The 21,983-nt window shown below is 38.2% G+C and overlaps 1 long non-coding RNA gene across 1 annotated transcript; it reads left to right on the forward strand.

Annotated features, from left to right (window-relative positions):
- The first annotated feature begins 16,394 nt into the window (after positions 1–16,394).
- Positions 16,395–21,680, forward strand: LOC136846760 (uncharacterized). Its single transcript, XR_010855533.1, has 5 exons — positions 16,395–16,480; positions 17,644–17,732; positions 17,928–18,418; positions 19,542–19,614; positions 19,868–21,680. It is a non-coding gene; the product is annotated as an uncharacterized lncRNA (long non-coding RNA).
- Positions 21,681–21,983: the final 303 nt, after the last annotated feature.

The following is a 21,983-nucleotide window of genomic DNA, read 5'->3' on the forward strand; positions in this document are numbered from 1 at the left end:
CCTGACAGGCGTTTGTAGGCTTCATTTCTTCCCCGTGGCGTTTGGTTTACAAAATCACGTGTAAGAGTGATTTAAGCTTAAATATATATATATATATATATATATATATATATATATATATATATATATATATATATATATATATATATATGTGTGTGTGTGTGTGTGTGTGTGTGTGTGTGTGTATACAATATATGTTTGTGTGTATGTTTATGTGTGTACACTTAGTCACGATTTTCTCTTAACTTATTGTTACCTCTTATCTTCTCTCCTTTGTGAGCTGACACGTCTCCCGGAGCATTCTTCACACAAACATGCAACAAAGCAACATAAAAAAAAGGCATCTAAGCGGTTATCTCGTGACTAAGCAACGTGAAACGATGTTAATTTTGGCCCAGAAGATTCCTGGGCTCGGGAAGATAGACGCGTCGGACGACGCGCGTGCGCGCGCTATTCGGAGCATCGCCGGCGGTGTATTGTTTCGGGAGAGAGACAACGAATGCTATGCTGTCGACAATGTTGCTCGGCGGTCGATTGTGTGGCGTCGAACAATGAATCTCATTCCTGCAACAATGCGGGAAATTTCTTGGGAAAACAAAAATGAAAGCTATTCGGCTTCATTAGATCTTCTCGACGTTCCTTCCGCGAGATCATAATGCGTCCGTGAAGAATCTCGCTCAAAAGTTTCGATAAACGGAATCGGGTTTCGAATCAAGCCTTGAGGAACAAACAATCGTTCGAGGTCATTTTGGTGGAGGGTTCGTATCGGAAGGATATCTCAATTTCAGGATTTTTCCTCGGAATGCGTCCGAATCTAAGGTAGGATTCTTCGTGTTCTGTTGGCGAGCTCAATCATAATATCTCGACTGCTTGAATGTGTTCCGTCATTACTTTTGAAGAATGTTCACGTCTGAAGGGCTCTCAGATTAGAATAGGGAATTCATATGACGTAAATAGATATAAATAGAATCACTTGACCAAAGGAGATATCAGTGAGCTTGTTATTTAGACCTATAGGAACCATGCAAATAGAATGTCTCTATCTTTATCCCAGGGACTGATACACTACTTAATGTGACAAATTAGGTAAATTCCTTCCTTACCTTCATCTTTTTCAGCCTCTGAGATGGACGGGAAAGTTGAATCATCTATTAAAAGAATCATTATAGTTTTCTGTAAAAGAAAACTATTGTGCCGGCTTTGTCTGTCCGTCCGCACTTTATTCTGTCCGCCCTCAGATCTTAAACATTACAAAGGCTAGAAGGCTGTAAATTGGTATGTTGATTATCCACCCTCCAATCATCAAGCATACCAAATTTCAGCCCTCTAGCCTCAGTAGTTTTTATTTTATTTAAGGTTAAAGTTAGCTATAATCATGCTTCTGGCAACGATATAGGATAGGCCACCACCGGGCATGGTTAAAGTTTCATGGGCCGCGGATCATACACCACTAAACCACCGAAAGATAGATCTATTTTCGGTGGCCTTGATTATACGCTGTAGCGGCTGTACGGAAAACTCGACAGCGCCGAAGAAGAAACTCCGGCGCATTTTTTGCTTGTTTATGCACATACAGAACTCGGGCTTTACGCGTAGTCTGAGAAACCTGTTTAAATTTTTTCCAAAAATATTTCCAGCTTTTGGTAAACTTCACACAAGGTCAACGAGAACCCTTTAAAAGCTAAATAGTGTTTTTAACATTCCACGACGATGGGGGCGTTTTAACGCTTAAGCATTAATTAAGGAAAAAATAGGGAGAGAGAGAGATCTATTATCCAAAAGGATCGTAAAATCATACTTCTACCCTCGAGCTGCTGCCAATTCAATACGCTTAATACTTTTTCCAACATCTTGAATCTTGCTGAAACGTATCCTTGAAGATTTTCGTCTAAGTGCGTCATATTTTTTTTTTTTTTCTTTTTTACTTTATTCTGGGTATTACTGAATCTTCGCTAGCCCTTAATGCAGCTCAATTATGGGAATTTAATATCCTAAATTTCCATATACCCGGGTATTGCAAATTGCAAATTGACTTCATGTAGTTGCAAAAGAATTATATAGATTTGTTTCTAAAAGATAGGGATCATTTGTCGCTCAAATAATGTAATTATTATTATTATTATTATTATTATTATTATTATTATTATTATTATTATTATTATACAAAAGGTTACAACGAAGAGTATAACATTATTATTATTATTATTATTATTATTATTATTATTATTATTATTATGTGCTGGCATAGGCCTATATATTACAATGAATTTGCCTAAATGTCCTGCAAAACTCATACTGGCATAGGCCTATATATCGCAATGAATACGCTTAAATGCACTGTAAAACTCATCCCTCTGAACTGCGGAGGTTTGCAGTATTCGGAGCAGGCGGGCAAGGGTCTAGCAAAGACGCCCTCGGAGTGTGGGCACGCCCTCTGGCCCCACACGCGCCGTGCCACTCCGCAGAAGGCGAGAGAGGGGCACAAAAAAGACACGCCGAGAACACGAGTCCTTTGGTATCTTTACCAGACGCTAAGTGCCGGTACCCCGACGAGGAATGCGCGTAAGATACTCGTTCAGCACGACTACACACCGAATGTCGCCAGAGACTTGGGGCAAAAACCCCACACTCCCTCCCTCCCGGTTTGATGCCCAGGTGGCTTTCGGGCCTGATGCCCGAAAAGCCCTCACGCGCGCACGCATGCGCGCGTTCCCACACGCCACCGCCACCACCACCACCAAGGAGCTTCATGAAGAAGAATTCGCTGAAGTAAATCGGGTGTGGAACGCCAACAAAAGACGTCTTTAACTTTCGTGTTCCGCTGGTGAACTGTTCGAAACAGGGAGAAGAGGAAATTGACAGCTGCCGTCAACATTATCTGAGAGACAGGCCTCTGCTCCCTTCCCTAACTGACTAAAAATAACGTTGGGCCAAGAATACTACCCTGTGTGACTCCAGACACAGTAGGTCTTGGTTCACTAAAGATCCCATCATCAGCAGCACCTCGTTGCTGCCTACCTGATCCTAAAACATATCCACCCTCTCCAAGATTCTGAATATCCTTAAGTCTGGAAACAGATCTCTCCCTAATCGACTAAAAATAACAGCGGGCCAAGAATACTACCCTGTGGGACTCCAGACACATTAGGTCTTCGGTCGCTAAGAATCCCATCAACAGCAACTTGATGCTGCTGCCTACCTGTAAGGAAATCTTGAAGTAATCCTAAAACATATCCACCCACTCGAAGATTCTGAAATTTATAAATAAGTGCCTTGTGATTTACAAAATCGAAAGCAGCACTAATACCTGTTTGAATTACTTTACGCTCAAAACACTCATATCAAGGTTCTCTTGCAAATGGCACTTCAGATCTAGAAGATTATCACAGCAAATTCGAAGGAATAAATGTAAGAAGAAGACGAAAGACGAGGGCAAAAAACACTCATATCAAGGTTCTCTTGCAAATGGCGCGTCAGATCTAGAAGAGCATCACAGCAAATGAGAAGAATAAGGATAAAAGAAGAGGAAAGACGAAGACAAACCAGAAACGGCCGTCTGTTGGTGTTCCGGAGTTAATCAACTGAAGCGGATGTTGCATAGCAATGATGCCCAGGTGCCCCATCGTCTCTTTGAAGACCTGATGCCCAAAACTCTGATTATGCCCGGTGGGCCATACCGCGTCATGGATTGTTGGGCACAAGTTGGTCCACCTGATAAAAGGGTTACAGATCACTCTGAGGCAGTGTGTATGTGTGTGTGTGTGTGTGTGTGTGTTTTATCCGAAGATCTCTGGAGGTGGAAGCATATGTAAAAGGGTTTGATAGGGCCTAATTAGCACGAATTAGTCGGCTCATTAGAGTCTTAATTAAAGATGTCATGTGTAGGCAACGCGTCACAAGATTCTGTCTTTGCTTAGTGGCGTGGCGCCTAAATCCTTACCTTTGAATTGCTCATCTTCTGAGCATCAAACTTAACGTAGTTTCTTTATGTTAATCTGAAAATTTGTTCAGTATGAATAGGGTTCATCTTAAGAAGAAGAAGAAGAAGAAGAAGAAGAGAAGCATGTCCTGTTAAAAGGGATGGCTCCATCGCGCGAATTAATCTTATATTGCCTTGTGTCTTTTCTCTCTCCTGCTGTAATATTGGTCAACAATTGCCCAGTTTTAGACCAGTACTAACGCAGAGGACAAACGATAATAATAATAATAAATAATGATAATATTTCGTCTCCACGATCATAACAAGGTTAGGGGACTGTTGATCGTCAGCTATTGCAAAGCCATTACCTGGAATAGCTGGAACTGACTTTTTTTTGTCTGTCTTCAGGGCGATCACTTGAGCAGAGAAAAATTATTTTTCACCAAACTTGATTACTTTTTAATTACTCTTAACAGGTACAAGAAGTCTCAAAGACCTGTCCGCTACCAGAATGACCAATTTCCAGAGTCATTACCTGACCGTGCAGTCTCTCTCTCTCTCTCTCTCTCTCTCTCTCTCTCTCTCTCTCTCTCTCTCTCTCTCTCTCTGCCACGGAAAAATGACATTCCAGGAAAATTGGCATTCCAGAAATATGACGTTCTAGAAATATGACATTTCAGGAAAGTTGGCATTCCAGAAATATGACTTTACAGGAAAGTTGGCATTCCAGAAATATGATCCAGGAAAATTGGCATTCCAGGAAAATTGGCATTCCAGAAATATGACATTCCAGAAATATGACAATTCAGGAAAATTGGCATTTCAGAAATATGACATTTCAGGAAAGTTGGCATTCCAGAAGAATGACGTTCCAGAAATATGACATTCCAGAAAAGTTGGCATTCCAGAAATATGACAGTCCAGGAAAACTGGCATTCCAGAAATATGAATTCCAGAAACATGACATTCCAGAAATACGACGTTCCAGAAATATGACAATCCAGGAAAACCGGCATTCCAGAAATATGACATTAATGAAATACGACATTCCAGCGATCTGAATCACTTCTTGACGCTTCGTCGTGCTGGTAACTAAATGCATCCCTCACCCCAACCCCCCATCGTTCTACTGATGCCCAGATACCCAAACAACTAATTCGGTAATAGTAATACAATGGACATTTTTAAGGACAAAACGTATCTAATTAAAGAACTGAGTCTGCAACCTGCGAATGGCTGTATTTATTTTGCTTTTGGTTTGAGCACTTCCTCTTCTTACCATTTTTTACACGGCCTCTGATCTTTGTTTGAAACGTCTGCCCATCTCGATTCCATCAGCATAATACGCATATAAATTTCAGGCTAACATGTTACGGGCTGCTGAAAAGCAAGAGCCCGTGCCAGCACAAGGCTGGCTAAATCTAAGTAGTAGATGTAAATATGCCGATGAAGAAATCAGAATCCCCTGTGAAATGGCGGTGAGCAATCGAGGCTTCGCCCCAGCCGGCGGCAGTTAGCTATCTATTGACAACCTAAAGTTCTAGACATTCCCGGCGCTAAAATTAATGAACTAGAACGACAGTAAAATGCAAAAATGTTAAAAAGGAAATAAAAAAAAAGAAGATATACAGAAATGACGGGCATTCGGCGTCGGAGAGACAAGTAAGAATTTGACGAGAGTGGTTGGTGGTACTACTGCTCTTAGCCTCCAAAGTGGTGTAGCTGCTTAGGATCGTAGACATAGCCCTTACGATCTGATCGACTTGAAACGAGTAACTGAAGCATTATAAGTCGAAAAGATAATAAAATGCAAAACGTTAAAGAAGAGATACATAAAAAATATATAAAAATGACGAGCATCCGACGTCGAAGCGACAAGTAAGAATTTGGCTTTAGTGGTTGGTATTACTGGTAGCCTCCGAAGTGGCAGCTGCGTAGGATCGTAGGCGCAACCTTTACAATCCTATCGCCTTCAAATAAGCATCATAAGTATTTATTTGAGTATCTTTTAGGTTAGACCAAGTTACGATCAATTAATCGCTCTGTTTTTAATGCTACTGCATTCTCATTCCTCAGGGATTTCTCGTAAGAAAGAAAACAGATGATTATCTATTAGATGTTTTCTTTATAAAGTCTCCCTCCGTGCGGAAGAAAAATAGGCATATATCCATCACATATTTTCTTATGAATCTACTCATAGACCTATGATGGATACAGAAAGAGATAATAATCAAGACATAGGCCTATGAATGAATACAGGAAGGGACAATAAATGAGACATAGGCCTATGATAATAGAGGGACAATAATTAAGATATAGGCCTATGAGTGAATACAGAAGAGGCAATAATTAAGGTATAGGCCTATGAATGAATACAGAAAGAGGTGATAATTAAGATAGGCCTATGAATGAATATTGAAGTAGAGAGAAAAAGATAAATGAAGGAAAATTGAACTTTAACCTAGTCTCTAACATTAAATAAGGGCTATATAATTCCCCATTTCAAGGAGATTAGAGATTCTAATTCCCTATTAATGAAAACCCCTTGACAACTCGCAAGAAAGGCCTTCATTTTTCTTGTTCCGGCATCACCTAATTTCTCTCTTCACTTCGATCGTTTTCAGGTCGTATTTTTTGGGCGCTGCATGACGTAAGCCAATCAAAAAACACGTAAACATATCATACCAGTCATAACTGGCCTTAGTCCTATACGGCGATTACTGTTATTGAAGCCTTTTAAAATTAAAAAATGTACATGGTTCTATCATATAACTGTTTCTATATATAATAATAGAAGAAATATTGCAGGCTTCTAAATATTTCTGCATTCTTCAGAAGCTATAATTACTCCAAGTAATAGCTCTGTTTTGTTTATGTAAACAATTTTCAACAGAACAAACAAAAAGTTTTTCACTGGACTTTAGCGTGTGCTAGCAACCTCAGTCTAAGATCAGTCTAATACTCTTCCAAAATTGTCGATGGTAAATGGTCACAATGAGTCGTGCATTTGAGGTCTGACGTGTTCAGAGTGGGTAGGATTTCGTCACCTACATGTCCCGAACAAGTCGTCAACAGATTTTGAAATGCCAGACGTATGACGTCAGCCTTTCCTCTTCCCGGCTAAAAGCATTGTAAGATACCCCAAGGAAATTGTTCATTTTAAGAAGAATTTTTTCAATAGCTGTTTAATAGCTAGAACACAAATAGAAAATAATTTGTCTGTCAGTGACGCGACGTCTTGTTACTGCCCTCTCTTCTGGGCATTTTAATACCCAGTAAAAAAAAAGATGTCTAAACGGAGACAGCTGGTATCAAAGCCATTTCTCAACTCACAAGACCAACCCGGTCATAATTAATATGAGTTTCTGACCGGCCGAAGCGCTCCCAGTGATCGAATAACGTCAGCTAATTAATCCCGCATCTGTTAGAGACAAATCATCTTTTGGAGCAACAACAAAAAATACAAAAACTTCTTTAGAAAAAAAAAAAGAATCTTTGAATAACCTAATAGAATGCTCTGCTCGGCAGCACGCTTCATTAAGTCCAAGATCAATGTTAATTTGGGGACTATTTTACACATTCTATCGTACCGTACGGAGAGGGGCCCCTTCTTCCAGCCCCGTAAGAAAGCTTTCCTGGAACGTTCAAGAATGCGCCTCTTCGTCAATTAGTTCCTGATGGATTCTTCCTATAACGAGGTATGCAGAGAATGCACGGAGATAAGGCGAGAGAGGTATAATGTCCTTGGCATGACAACATCTTGAGAGATTATGATGTCTTTCGCATGACAGCTTGTTATCCGGTCAGTCACTTGGACTCGACTGCCTATTAATCAATTTTTTCGCCCTGTTTTTGGGCTTGTTTTTCGCTTTTATTTTTCGTAAATGGAAGAAAAAAGAAAGTGGGAAATTTAGGACGATTTAGATACTGTAGTCTCTTAGTTTCAAGTTGAACGAAGTGTTTTGGGTAAGTAGAAACGATCAGCAACTTCCTAACTTCTTGAATAACAGTCACAAGTTCTTTTGAAGGTCATCTTCGCTCCCTCTTCTTCTTCTTCTTCTTCTTCTTCCAATTTTTGGCAGGAAGGACAGTAATCGCCTTTGTTTCGACAGGAGAGATGCTGGTGTTTCCAACATCGTATATTGATTTCAGAGGGTTTGGCGAGAATAATATTGAGCATTTGACTAAATTATTTAAAGCTGTTCTCAAACCAGACTGAAATCTAGAACACTAAGACTGACTCTCAGACTGTATCGAATTAAGATGCCAAAAATAGTTCCTGGTACAACAAGCTTCTGACAGATATTTCCATTTGATCCAAATGATTGACTCTGTTTATTAATAAAAGCAAATGGCAAAGTATAATTGAGGAATAGAGCAATAATAATGATAATAATAATAATAATAATAATAATAATAATAATGAACACCATATTTTTATTAAGCTTGAATTTCAACTCAATGGCCCATTTGGGCTGGTTCCGTATGAATAGGGTTCCTTTGAGTAAAATTAATAATAAAAGCTTGTAAAAAAATATCTTGCTGCTATTTCAAAATGTGATGGCACATTTAGAAATTGATACCAGCACATTCTCCTTTGTTTTTCATATTCAGTGAGTTTGTCTATCAAGTTTGAAATCTATTCTTTCATTGTTCCAGATCTTAGAAGCTAAATCTGTCTTATTTTTCCTCTGCAGAATCTATACTGCTTCCATTTCACAAATCACAAATCCAGGAGTCATACGATTCATCTTCAGTGAGTTTTTCATTTTTAAACTCTATCTTTCTCTGTTCCAGGTCATACACGTTAAAACTGTCTTATTTTTCATTTTGCAGAATCTGTTCTGCTTTTATTTCTCAAAACACAGAACCAGGAATCGTTCCAAGTCACAGACGGTTCCGTTTGGTTACTCAAATATATCCACAAGCGATCTCACATTTGACAGCATAAGCCACAGGACCCAGAAAGGGTACAGAGAAAGGATGAAACGCTTTCGTCATGCCTTCATAATCCTAAGATAATCCTAAGAAATAAATACCACTCTCTCACTTCAATAGGAAAAGGCATTTCACGCCCACTGGAAACGAAAAAAAACTGTTCAAGTGAGACATTCGGTGGCAGAAAACGGTCGACCGTGTTTGTGCATTTTGAAATATCAGTTGTTCATTATTTTTTTCATCATTTTTTTTTATTTTGCGTGAATGTGAAAAAGAGGACATGAATATGCCGATGCAAAATTATCCAAGCGAGAGAGAAAGTCTCTCTCTCTCTCTCTCTCTCTCTCTCTCTCTCTCTCTCTCTCTCTCTCTGTTCAGAGTCTATACCTGCCCCAGATAAAGCAGATTCTGAATAATTCCCATACATTCAAGTCAAAGCAACCTTGTAAACGAATTACACCTATTATTCTATATTTAACAGATTATTATTATTATTATTATTATTATTATTATTATTATTCAAAAGATGAACCCCATTCATATGGAACAAGCCCACCACATGGGGCCACTGACTCAAAATTCAAGCTTCCAGAGAATATCATGGTGTCCTTTACAAAGAACCAACAGAAGCTAATAGAAAACGCGTTGCCTATTAAAAATAAAAAATAGCGAATGCATAATGGAGAACGAGCCTTATTAGCATACCCCTAATAAATTTCTCTCGGGCAATTTATTTCCCGGAGATTACACGCGGAGATGCGTCGTCAGAATTGTAAAACGGATCATATATCGAAGGCTGCGACTTTGATAAACCTCTTTGTTCTTTCGCGCGACGCCAATTACGGGAGTTAGATGACAAGCGATCTCTCTCTCTCTCTCTCTCTCTCTCTCTCTCTCTCTCTCTCTCTCTCTCTCTCTCTCTTTTTTTACGGAGCTGATTAGATGATTGTCATTTGATTTCGTTCAGTCTTCTTCTTCTTCTTCTTCTTCTTCTTCTTCTTCTTCTTCTTCTTCTTCTTCTTCTTCTTCTTCTTCTTCTTCTTCTTGAGACTTTTCTTGTGAGTTGAACCACTGACGTTCTGTCCCCTATCTTCCCGTTATTCTGTTCCTTATTTTGCCGTTATTCCGTCCATTAGTTTCCCGTTATTTTGTCCTTATTTACCCGTTATTCTGTCCTTAGTTTCCCGTGATTCTGTCCTTTATTTTGCTGTTATTCCGTTCCTTATTTTGCCGTTATTCCGTTCCCTGTTTTGCTGTTATTCTGGTCCTTATACTCCAGTGATTCTCTCCCTTATTTTCCGGGCATTCTTTTTCTTATTTTCCCGTGATCCTGTCCCTTGTTTTCCTGTCGTTCTTTCCCTTATTTTCCCGTTATGCTGTCCATTATTTTCCCGTTATTCCGTCCCTTATTTTCCCGTTATGATGTACATTATTTTCCCGTTATTCCGTCCCTTATTTTCCCGTTATTATGTCCATTATTTTCCCGTGATTCTCCCTTATTTTCCCGTTATTCCGTCCCTTACTTCCTGTCATTCCTTCCATTATTTTCCCGTTATTCTTTCCCTTATTTCCCCGTCTTTCTGCCCCTTATTTGCCCGTACGCCACTGGTATCGTCGAGCAAAAAAGTAATATCGACAGAAATGTAACTCAGAAAAACGAGAGCGGGTAGCGTGTCGGGCTGCGTCTTGGAAGTAGAGCATCATCCGAATGACGCCTATCGGTGCCAAGATGCAATCGCGGATTTGGGCATGCATAACAGTGCCCCTGAATGCCCCCTTCATCATTTATGGTTCCAGTTGAACATGGCTAAAGAGAGAGAGAGAGAGAGAGAGAGAGAGAGAGAGAGAGAGAGAGAGAGAGAGAGAGAGAATGATCGAACGCTAATGAGAAACCTAAGCTGAGGTCATCTTCTCTTGAGTCTAGATTTTTGTGATCTGTGTTAGGATCTTGTGTGGATTGGGGGCGAGGAGGGGGTGTAGGAGGAGGTGTAGGAGGTTGAGGAGGTTTAGGGGGAGGTGTAGGAGGTGTAGGGGGAGGTACAGGGGAGGAGGAATAAGTGTAAGAGGTCCTCTGAGTCTAGATTTTGGTGGATCTGCGTCAGAATCGTGTGTGGATTTGGGGAGAGGAGGGGTAGAAGGTGGAGGAGGTAGAGAAGGTGTAGGAGGAGGTATAGGAGATGTAGTGGGAGGAGGAGGAGGAAGAGGAGGGGGGGAGGAAGCCCCCTCGACAGGAGCCCATGGCATGTTGATGCTTTACACGAACTGCATTCTCAGCGTCCCCAGCATTGTACGTGAGACTATGGCCTCGCAATTAAACGGGATGAAAAGCAAGTAATTATTAGTGTATATTGAGGTAACTGGGTGGGTTGGGGGAGGGGAGGGGGAGGAGATTGGAAGGGGGTGGAGAAGGGTGGGGAGGAAGGGTTAGGTGGGGAGAAGGGCAGGCGAGAAATGCGGACTGGAAAAATTTCAAGAGAGAGATAAAAGCGAGAGATGAAAGGGACATTAAAGAAGTGAGAACGGCTAAGATGGGAATGCAGAAGAAGAAGAAGAAGAAGAAGAAGAAGAAGAAGAAGAAGAAGAAGAAGAAGAAGGAGGAGGAGGAGGAGAAGAGGGAATGAAAAAAGAACACACACATTAGGTATTCATCTTTTTTTTCTGAAAAGTGGTCGTCTCTAAGTTAATGGACCACTTACGCTGCATGCCTCTGTAATTTAAGGAGTTATCTATCTGTACCTTTCTGGTAATGAGAATTACTCTGATAATTGTTTGCTCTTAATTCCGATATTTCGTGGATTCTCTCTCTCTCTCTCTCTCTCTCTCTCTCTCTCTCTCTCTCTCTCTCTCTCTCTCTCTTTCTCATTTTACTCCTTAAGTCACTTGCATCTTTTCCAAGGGATTTTTATTCCATCCTTTGAATCAACTTAAAATTGTTTGCCCTCTTTCCCACAGACTATCAGATACAAGAGTGATTTACTCTTTGTTTACCTTTTGTTTCCTCTTCTTCATTTCTTGACTGACCTCTCTAGCTTCTAAAGACTTAAGTTGTTTTCAAAAAGACGAAAAGATGAAGCCTTTTGAACCCAATCATCGGCACATTTCATGAGCATCAGTTTAGATATTGTTGCTGTAGCTAGGATGAATAATAACCTTTCATGCAGAGCAGTACAAGGAGACGAAGGATGACCATGGCAATCCTACACGTAAATGGTTATTATTGACCGCTGAGCTAAGCAAGACATAGTACCAGTCTCGTCCGCAGCAGTTATAAAGGCATTTCAGAAGTAGGCCTAAGTCAGAGCACCAGTATTGAAAAAATTATTGTGCTGTGTGCATGGGTCTAAAACAGCGTGGAGCTGGACGCACACACACACACACACACACACAGTACGAGTAACTATATTCGGAAAAATGTACGTGCTTTGTGCATAGGTCTAAAAGAGAGTGGGTCTGGTGCACACACGAACTTACTTACACACTCACAACGCACACACACGCACGCACACACACATCAATCACGATTGACTGTCACTCTGACAATGACGAATTAGACTCAGTAAAACACACAGAGCAGAAAAAAAGCATAAATTCAATTGTTCCGATTACGAGAGAAGGAGTTATAATCCCACGAAATTTGGCTTGGAGATTATCGGAGCGTAACTGTTCAATTTTGAATTGTCCGATTGTTTTTTAATGGATTATACAAATTCTGTTATATTTTATTTATCTAATTATATATTCCACTGTTTCCTTTATCGTATTATGGCTTTTATTTGCATTGATATTATTCACTTCACAGACAATCAGAATGATAAGCAAGTGATCAGCAAAGATTTAAAAAAAAACCTTAGACCCACATTCTGCATTATAATTCAAAATATTCATGGAAACCTTTTAGGCACTGTTTTGCAAGTGTCTTGTAAGTTAAATCAGTTAAAATATACAAAATTTAATATTTAGGACATCGTTGCAGCAGAGACTTCGCCACGAGAAGCTGTTTAACGTCAGAGCTCTAGAATTTAGGCAATTGGAACTTCTTTGCTCTTAAGTCAGTTTTCAAAGAGTATAACGACTACGAATCGTTAAGGTGTGACGCAGGAACTAGAATCTAAGGAAACAATTAAAATAGGAAAGAATATTCAGAGGCTAGGGCAGATGAATAGTAGTGTCGTGTGTCAAACATAGGCCTATGTCGAGTCTCTACGTGAGAAGATAGATCGCATCACTTTTTCAACAATTCCTAGGCGCATGCGCGCGTGCGACGCTGTCATTATCACAGTAGAAAGGAGAATTTTAACGTATAAACTTTAACGTATCTTCAGCGTTCTGCTAAAATGCTCACCCAAGTTTTTTTTTTAAGCAAAAATGAAAAATTTTTATTCTCTCGCCATGCTAGAGAATAAAGATTCCTGGCCCCTTTCGCCAAACAGGAACTCAGCGTCCTTTCACTCTCGTCAAACCCTCATCTCTCTCTCTCTCTCTCTCTCTCTCTCTCTCTCTCTCTCTCTCTCTCTCTCTCTCTCTCCCTTTAAAAATGTCTGCCTTTGACGCTGTCACCACACTGAGGCCAACCCCAGCGCGGTTTCAACTGAACCCTCGTTTAGTTCAAGACGTTGACAATTTAATTTCTGTATCTCGTCACGCTGTCAAAGTTATCTTTCCAGGTTTCTTCTTCTTCTTCTTCTTCTTCTTCTTCTTCTTCTTCTTCTTCGTTGGGTTCGAGATGTGGACCCGGGAATCCTTTCCTCCCCTCGTCACGTTCAGGGAATTCAAGTTTAAAAGGGGGTAGGGGAGAAAGGGTGGTAATTACTCAACGTCACTCAAAAGCCCCTGAAGCCAAACCATTTCCCGAAAGAAGAAGATATATAACAGATTTGCCGGAGTTCGAGAGTCGACTCGTCTACACGAAATCTTTCCTCGTGAGGTTTTTTTTTTTTTTCCTCACGCTAATTCCAGCGAGATTTTGGAAAATTTAATTAATGAGGTGAGGGCGGGAAACACGGATGCGGTCGTGGGTGTATTTATCACCGTTTACCCAAAAATAATTAGGTAATTGTGCTGCTAAATATCAGAGGAGAAAAATAAGTTAAAAGATAAGGAACTCTTCTACAAAATGCCAGCGGACGAAATTGAGTTATGATAATCAAAAGAATTATCATTAAACGTTTAATAGTAGAGAAGCCATTTTTTCACCAATAATAATAATAATAATAATAATAATAATAATAATAATAATAATAATAATAATAATAATTTATTGAATAAATTTTCATTTTTCACGACTATGTCAAGAGCCCTGATACCATCTTTGAAAAACCATTTTTAATTTCGAGTTTGTTCAGGTAAGTTCTGTACCTAGGTTGAATAGTCCCATAGCTGGACAGGAGAGAGTTTTTATATATTTATTTATTAATTTATTTTGCTTTAGCTGTGACACATCAAGAAGTATTACTTTGAGGGCCACTACAAACACTTTCCAGAATCTCGACAACTGCGTAAAATATACTAGTGTCTTCTTCTTCCCGTGGTCTCGAAGAGAGAGAGACCATGGGTCTTTCCAGTCAAGTCCTGTCATTAGGCTCATATAGTTGGCGTTCTTCTACGATGAAAGGAAATGAAATCTTTGAACGATGACAATATGTCGAGAAGATATATTTCTCGTAGAGTACCTTATATTTTCCATTTTTCTATCTTTTTTTTCGGTCTGTGATCAAATTGCTTCCGCCGCTATTAGTTGGCGTACGCTTGGAGACGAAGCTAAATCACTGCTAAGTATTTCAAGATCTTCTTAAGAATTTGTATAGGAAATAAACTGAATTTTATCAGTATTACAAATTATCTAGTAACATGCTGTCAAGATATTTTCAAATTCACCACTAAATACCTCGGGATCTTCCTAAGAATTTGTATAAGAAACGAACAGATTTATTTTTCAGCACCTTTACAATCTTCCAATCTCCTTATCTTGCCACATTTAGGAAATTGGAGATTTCTTATGGCACATGTACAATCACAGCTTGCAATATTCTTTCCGTGATACGTCGTCATTAAACCCAGCCCACACTCGCAATGGCTATTTTGGACCAAAGGAAATGGCAGCCTCAGCATACATTTCGACATTCTCTCTCGGTCGTACAAAAAAAAATTCATGTCGAAATCTACATACATATGTACAGTAGTCACCCAACCGTGCCCTTACTAGACGCCTTCACGCCCACGCTTGGGCGCCCGTCAACTCTCAAATTCCATTCACCCCCTTAAAATATTTTTAACACTCTCCAGGAAACCCAAGGTGCGTTTCAAAAGCAAGCAAGAAAACATCGTCGAAGGTAAGACTTATAGCGAAGGAAATGGCTGCTTGCGTTCCCCTCTCTCCCCACCCACCCAAAAAAAATCGCCGGAAACTGGGGCCAGTCAGCCCTCTATGGCGTTAAAACTTTCAATGACAAGAATACGTCACTTTTCTTCGAACGAAAAGTCCCTTACTGACGTCACTTAGGTCTATACAGATTTTCTACAGACCTGACGATGCAATTTCACTATAAAGGGGACACTTCACTTTATATTTATTTTCCAAACTTACAAGTCTTCTTTGGACGCAAAATTTCCTAGTGACATCACATTATACAAGTACTTGTATAATATATATAGGTTCAATTCACTTATAACTATAAATCATATAAATTCTCTAATTAAATTTTCTGCATAAATTTCTGAGAACTATGTTGATAAACTGTCATCATCAAAATAGGCGTACTCACGAACAAACTGAACTTCTTCACCGTTGAATATAGGCCTACGTCGTGATGGAAAGATCATTTTAATTCACTTATCAAATTTATTACGTTTTATTTAGCAAATTCATCGATCTCCAGCAATCCAAAGACGTCTAATAGGGAAGCCCATCTAATATAGTTACCCCCTTAAACTCGTTTTCTCTGGATCGTGCTAAAGCTTCAAAGAGTGTCGTAATGGTAACTACGATAAAAATAATTGTTCGTACTTATTTCTGCGTAGTCTACTTAATTCCATTGTAATAGATTAATCTAGAATTATTTGTAAATATTGAATTGTAGGTAATACTGAAGAATGATTAAAGATATGTGCATACATAAATTAGTGAGGTGCATTTGACGCATGCGCTTAATTTAATTTCTCGTGTCACCGGCGAAGTGGAACTGTTATCAGCGATGGTGTTTCCATCAACCTTATAAATATCTTTTCGTTGCCTTCAAAACGTAAGTATGATAATTTATTACGATTTAATATTTAATATAATTACGTAAATTGCATTAATTTGCATATAAACAGATATTAAAAGTACGTACGGCGTATTTAACGCGTTTATGCCCGGCGAAGTGAAACTGTTATCAGCGATAATACTTCCATCAACTCTGAAATTGTCTTTTTTTACCATCAAAACATAATTATGCTAATTTACTACAAAACTATATTTAATAAAGTTACGTAAATGTCATTAATTGCGTAGATACGGTATTAAAAGTATTTTCAATCAAAACGAACTGACTGAATGACTACCAAATGTAAACAATGTCTGACATCTACAAAGCCTGTCATTTTCACAGCTCCATTTCTCCTGATATTTACTAGTATTTTTCCATTGTAAGTATTATTTCCCCATCTATATTTTACTTAAGAGTCAAAAAGTTGCTTATATTAATATCTGGGAAGGTTAAATATACGGAAGAGTGTCTTAAAGTTGCTTGTAATCATATTACTCTACAGGCCTGTGTTATACAGCATCCTACGATAGCATATTGAGAATTTCTTATTCATTCATACATAGACTAGTCCTGTTACAGTATAGGCTAGGACACAGGCCTATAATATACTGTAGCCTATAATATTAAGAGATATTTTATTCACATTAAACTGTAGGTCTACGACATGGCTCTGAGAATTCCCTTAATTAATCCAGGCCCATAAATGAAACAGTTCAGAATAAACGAGTTAATATTCCCATTCCACATTCACTTTAACTTATAATTGGTGTATGTACCCTTACCTAGTATAATTGTAGGGTATCTAACATAGCAGGCCTGACATGGTATACCAAAGCTTAGCCTTACTGCACCTTACATGATCTCGCCTTACTGGGCTCATTCTAACCAAATTTGACACCACGGCCACTTCCATGAGTGCCATGTTGAGTGCCAGCCCCATGGGAACGAGACAAAAGATGGTATTATCTTGGTAACAGCAAATATCTGATAGATTGTAGTATGGTTTTTTGCATTAAACACATTAAAAAGGGTTTGCGAGCACAGCTTAGTGTACAAACTCCAGTATTAAACTGTGGCAATAAAGTAAAGTGATACCCCAAACTCAACTGTTATGCTTTGTCTGGTACCTAAGTCAAGCTCACTTGCTTTGTGGTACCAGTCTGTATCTCTGTACTCAGGTCACATTAATGGCATGATTTATTGCGACATTCCTTCATGATTTTTCGTGAAATTGACTGCCGTAAGTATGAGGGTAGAGAGGATTTTGGAAGTGAAAACTTCCCCTTGAGGTTTGCTTTAATTGTCACAATGGCAGGCTACTGCAATTCATGAAAACAAACATAACGGTAATTTGCATTTAACTATACGTTCTGTTTTGATGCCTGTACTTTGAAGTGCAAGAAAATGTTTCACATGCAGAAATGGTTGTTGTATATTGAGTAACAAAAAACAATTCAAGTGATGTATTACTAAACAGAGCTCATGAAAGGTCAGTCATTTTTATAATTGAACAATTGTAAATACATATATCTTTCATTGCAGGTAGATGTGATTCATCGGCTGACTTGAACTTCACTCCATTATAGTACTAGAAGATAAATATATATTAACCGGAACTGAAAGGGACTTCAGTAAGTAATCAAATTCTTTTCTTAATTATTATATGTGCCTTAATTTCACGCAAAAAATACTAGATTTAGGATAAATGAAAAGTAATATGCTTTTACAGTACAGTAGTAAACTAAAATGAGCCATCATTTTTGTTATATGCAAGCCATGTTCTGTCACCTCAAATGCAATAATTATTTTTTCTTCCTGTTTCATAGGTTGCCGAGGTGTCGAGAGGTTCTCTTCTAGGAATCATTCTTGGGTCTCGTCATTTTCTCACATTTTCATCCATCAACATGGCCACATTAACTGACTTTTTAACTTCTTGCATTCCTATAGTTAGAAAAGACTATTAAGATTAACTTTAAGAGTTTTTCCTACATGCATTTTTACAGGTAGTAAAATAATGTTCTTTTACCCTTCAGGTCTTTTCTAATGCTATTTGTATAGCTGACAGGGTATAGGGAATTTTACTCTGGTCAATTTAAGTTCATGAGTTTTTAAAAGCCAGGACACAGATACAAATATTTTCTTACCTGAATTCCCAAGAGAAAACCTCCCGACACATCTACTGCCCAGCTGGAAGTTGGCACAATGCCCATGCAAGCTTTTGGTAGACAGAATCCACCTTGGTCAAGAATGACAGGATGTCTTGTGATTCAGCATCAGCATATCAAGAACCATCTTTGGCTATTCTGAACAGTTAATGGTATGGTCCTTTTTATTTTATTGTTGGTTCGTTTTCCAACCATGTCAGACATTTTTAGTTAGATTTTTATCAGGAACTAATATTAAAGATTTATGCAACTGTGGGCTGGTTATTGCATTATAGAACAAAAAGTGAAAGTATCTTTTATTCTTACTTCCTAATAAGATTTCAAATTGTTGCTTTGCAGTAATGTTTTAACAGACTTATGACGGTGAATGATTACTGAGTGTGAACTATAGGGCATTAGTGATTACACCAGTAGATGAGACTGTGTTTAGTTAGGGGTTATTTCTCTCCTTCATCCGTAATTTTACTTCAAATAAGACGAAGTTCCTGTTACTGACTTATTTATTGAATGTAAGATCTTTTCCATTACCAATTCATGATTTCCAGTACCCTTTCTGTTTTGGTTTTAATACTGAGTTGATATAAATGCTGCTGTTCTTTGATTTGAGTTTGACCTAAGCTTCAGGTATGGTGATTGGTACATTTGAGTACCTACTTACTTCTGTTTTTGGACTTTTAGTTATAAATCATGTATTTACTGCAATGAATTGTAGATAAACCCTTATTTAAACATTTGGCTCTTCTTATACGAAGTTAATGATTATGACGAGACTTTGTCGAGGCTTATAATGGAGGACATGAGAAGTTTGTTGGACATTTCGTTTGCTCAGTAGTTTTGTTGTTTGGAAGTGTGCGAGGAGCTTTTTTGAGTATGTGATGGGCATTACTTATAAATCTGTAGACTGCTTCAGCAGGGAACTTCATATCTACTTATTCACAATCCAGAAACCAAGAAAATAAATGCCAATTATATGAGCTGAACAGTCCAAAAGCCTATGCTTTCACTCTGATGAGAGTGCTGACAGACGAGACCTTTTCATCCAGCTGGTTCAAAAGGACCCATATCCTGCCAAAATCACTTAAAAGATGTACACTATCCTCCTCCTCCTTTGAGTGTACCTTTCCAAATTCAAGAGGCTTTGTTTTTCAAATGAAAAGTGTATTACAGAACAATTCAGAATGATCTTTAGGACAATTTTTAATCATGATTATAGTAATTCTAAATTATCAGGTAATTAATATCAAAATTAATTTATTTTTTCTGTCTTTATTTCAGGATATTGCAGGAGTCCCTACCATCATGAAGGTACAGCTGTTCGGATGCGATAACAATTGTAAAACTTTAGGAGGTATGTTGCATTTCTCTATATGATTTTTTTTCCTTTGATACTAGGTTTGACAGTGTGTAAATTTAATATATTTGCCAATGGTGCTGTTTACTACAACTGATTATTGAGGCAGATGACTAAAGACTGAATACTGTGTCATTTATCTCAGAGATGCTAAGACTTCAAATTTGCCTGATAGTGGAGATTAACGTTTTATTGCGTACATGGTATGACATGTTCTTACGACTTACTTTCTGTTCTTCCTCCTGAACAGGTTAACCACACTGAAGAGCGAAGTCGTAGTCTCAAGAAATGGATTTCCTAAGCCGTCCCCTGGTCCGATGAAAAAGCTAAACATGAAAGGAAGAGAAAAGGATACATTACCACTTCATTCAGTCCTGTGAATCACACCATCAACTTTGCGATTACTAGTGTTGTCCTTTGAATCAAAACTTAAGGCAGCTGGTCATTTCTTAGTTAAAATTATCAACCCCACTAAATCCAACATTTTGATTCCTGTCTTGTTAACCCACACGTCAGTCATTCTAGGTGCTGATTATGACATATTGCTAGTGGCTTTAGACCCTTCATCATTACTCCATTTCATCCTTGTAAATTTAACACCAGGTACTTCACAATCAGTCATTGTTTCCTGCTCAGTCAATCCAATCATGTGGATCTTAATACTCAGTTCATATAACCTTCCCAGAAGGTTGTCTTTCCATCATCTTGTGGACCTAACCACTTTCCGTTCCATTCCTAGCCTCCTTATGTACTGCATACTTCACCCACTACTACCTTTGCCATAAAGTTTTTGTTCAGCAGCTGTTTAGATGTTCTGTATCTGCATATTTGACTCTTTCTCCAGGACCCATCATTTTGCCACTGCTAACAGAAAGCTCATTTCATACATCTGGTATCTCAGGTCATTTTGACTTCATTATAGGGATTTGGCTTTATATGTTTGTCATTCAGACACAAATGTTTTGCCACTTTAGTGTCATTCAGCCATTTTAAGTTTGAAAGACTTGCGTGAGCTGGTACTGAGCAACATGACATTTTGCACTTCTTGGTTGTCACCTTAAAGGTACAGTAATGTTATATTTTCAAAGATATTTTAGTATAATAGTCATTGCTTCTTTAAAAGCTTGTGTCATAGACTTAATCAATTCATCAGAAATTTTGCAAATCCCACTCTGCATATTATGCACACATCAGCTGCTTCAGTGATATGCCCTGATTGAGGAACTTTTGGACCAGATTAACATATTGACGCTTAAAATGTGTTGTTGTTGTTTGTCATAGCATTCAGGTCCTTTCATTTTATATGACTTATGAGAGAGGTGAATTGCACTCAAATTATTTCAGGAGATAAGTTTATTCAAGCCGGAGTGGTAACTATTATATTGTATGCGAAAAATTGATTATGAATACTGCAATGTCCTGGAATGTATTTTTACGAGAACCAGAAGCTATCTTCAGGATATACTTGTTTGTGTACTTGAATGTACAGGTAAAATTGAATGTTAAATATGCAGTCATTTTACAAGTGATTGTTTAGTTTCCAGATGCTAGTGCTTGTTCAGTTTGCATGTACAAATGATTGCTAAATGTGCAAGTGCATTTAACTTGATGAGTTTGCTGGAACAAGGGACTTTAAGTTAGCGGATGTTAATGGTGGTTAAAATTGCTGATACAAATAATTGTTTTAATGGTGATAAAAATGATTTATTAATATTCTGCCTAACATCTAAATGCCTTTCAACAGTTGGTCTTAAGTAGTTGGTTGTGATTGGTAGTCAGTGTTATGTAAGATTTGGCAATACTCCCTCAGTATGTGAAGTTTTATGCAATATTAATTTGCAAATTGTATCACAGAATCATAGTCTGTGGTTAGGCTTCTTTATAGGTTCATGTTACTGCTCTTTGATATAGAGTATTTCTTAATAGCAGTAGGAAAATAGTGGGTGTATGGGAGAGAGAGAGGTATCTTTAAATTCAATCTTGCAACTTTTGGTATGAAATGTTTACTGATTACGTTAACAAAAGTACATTGTTTATGAGAGAGAGAGAGAGAGAGATTAAAAGGGTTGCGTATAAGTTCTGTACATTCATGATTTAAGTTATTTTTATTTATGGTGTCTGTGTGTTGAATTTTACTGATTGATAGCAATGGTTCTCTTTAAACTTTATAATGCATTATTTATCAAGAAGCCAGCAAATGTTATTTTCTTTAATGTAAACAGTACTCTGTACATTACTACATACAGTTTTCAGTAAATTTTGATGATTCTTTAAAAACAATGCATTTATACATGTACTTGAATTTTTCTTCTTTTAAATGAAGCTTTGTGAACGTAAGCAGGACACTCATGTCATAATAATTAGAA

Source organism: Macrobrachium rosenbergii, chromosome 15 (genome assembly GCF_040412425.1).
Source record: "Macrobrachium rosenbergii isolate ZJJX-2024 chromosome 15, ASM4041242v1, whole genome shotgun sequence".
Taxonomy (NCBI): Eukaryota; Metazoa; Arthropoda; class Malacostraca; order Decapoda; family Palaemonidae; genus Macrobrachium; species Macrobrachium rosenbergii.